Source organism: Chionomys nivalis, chromosome 7 (genome assembly GCF_950005125.1).
Source record: "Chionomys nivalis chromosome 7, mChiNiv1.1, whole genome shotgun sequence".
Classification (NCBI taxonomy): domain Eukaryota; kingdom Metazoa; phylum Chordata; class Mammalia; order Rodentia; family Cricetidae; genus Chionomys; species Chionomys nivalis.
This window is the reverse complement of record NC_080092.1, coordinates 15,632,336-15,634,195: the sequence shown is the minus strand read 5'-3', so window position 1 is coordinate 15,634,195 and position 1,860 is coordinate 15,632,336.

Sequence of the window (1,860 nt, the reverse complement as noted above, 5' to 3'; positions counted from 1 at the left end):
AGTCCTGGAATGGGAGGATACCCTAGGGACTCTGGCTGATCAAAGGGCTTAGGGACACCAGGCCCTGGCAGACACCCTCCCTTCTCTGCCCAGGGGTTGGTACCTCCTTGCAAAGAGCCTTGTTCCTTTCCCTCCCCCTCTTTTTGGTGCTGTTAAAAGAGTAATGTAACTCTCAGATCCCCTCTCATCATGTTAATGTTAAAGTGTAACTAAAAATAAACCTCAGGTTGCCATGGGAACCCCGACTGTTGCTAGGCTCAGCCTGTGGGGATTGGGAGTCTTGCTTTTTCTGGCCCTGCTGGAAGGTGGCCTCTGTGGCCTGGGCCTGCCAAGCACCTGGAAGGGGTCCCCAGGGACTGCCCCTCCTGCAACCCTCTGAAGGTGGGTTGGGAGTCACCTCTGGCTGAGAACTTTGGGGTCTGCCTGGGAGGGGATTTGGTCTCTGCAAAGCCTCAGAATGAAGTTCCAAAGACTCCTGGGGTAGAGGGGGAGGAAACAGAATGCAAAGTCAGTGAAGAGGAAAGAGAGAGAGAAGGCTGGGTGGGGGAGAGGAAGGAGGGGCAGACCTCATCCCTGTGTTGGGACCCAGAGCTGATCCTGAGCTAGTCAGCTTTGTGTCCCTTAGAGAGAAAGTGTAGCAGCCTACAGAACCCAGCTTTCTGACTCGGCCTGAGCTAGGGCCTCAGCGCCCACCCTCTTCCCCTCAGCTGTTCTTGCACAGGACCCCATGGACCCCACATATTTACCGGGCAGGGCCAAGCCTATGTCTCCACCTGGATTTCCAACCTCCCTAAGGTGATTAGGGACCAGCAAAGACCAACCACCTCTCAGGCACTGTGGGAATTGAAGGAGCATTCCCTCTCCAGCACAGTTTGCTAAGCTTGGTGGTCAGGACCAGGGCTGAGACCCAGCCCTGCCCCAGCGTGCTGCCCTGTGACTTTGAGCAGGAGCTTCATGCTTCTGGGCTTCTCAGCACTGTGGAGGCGCAGACACCACCCTGAGGGGGGCGCTGTGAGAATGAGGTGAAATTGCTGGCAGCCTTGTGCTAAGGAAGGAAGGCACAATGGTGAGAATGGTGAGCAGGTGCTGCTGCTGTGGGTTCCTCTCAGGACAGCACACCTGCCACCTGCTGTGGACAAACAGCTGCTCCAGCTGCTGTCCCACGGGGACAGTGTCCCCAGCCAGGAGGCCCAGTGAGGCAAGGGAATGCTTGTGCTTTGTGCCCAGCTGCATAACGGTGGGAGAGGTGGGAGACGCTATACTGGCCTAGTGCTGTCACCTCCCCAAGCAGAACCCTGGCCCCAGGTGGTAACTGTCACAATCATTCTCAAAGTCAAACACTTAGGGTGCCCCATGGTGTCCTGGGCAGAGAAACCTCAGATGGCAGCCGGAAGGGCAGCCATCATGCAGAGCCACAGTTACCAGGAACTACTCCTTCCTCAGGCTTTCCTTAAACCATCAGGTCGGGGCTTCTGAAGATGATTTTAGAGGAAAACACGATGGCAAGGATTCAGAGATGTTGTCTGATTTCCCTAAGGCTACACAGCTTACTACAAAATTTCTAAGCCTGTGCTAACCCTGTTATACACATCACAGGTAGTGTGTGAGAAAGAGTGTGATAGGGGAATCAAGAGAAATGGAAAAAGCATTCACCAAACACCCCATGTGCCATCCTCATTTAACAGGCAGGAAAGGCAAAAACTCAGAGAGGCACTCGAGCCAAGGGGCAAAGACGGCTCGCTCAGTTCCATCTCTAGCACCCACTACAGTCTGGAGTGTGGTCTAGATGACTGTGTATTCTCTGAACTGTGGGACGACTGGGAGCCCACTTCCTGGCCCTAGACAGCACTGGAACCTTCC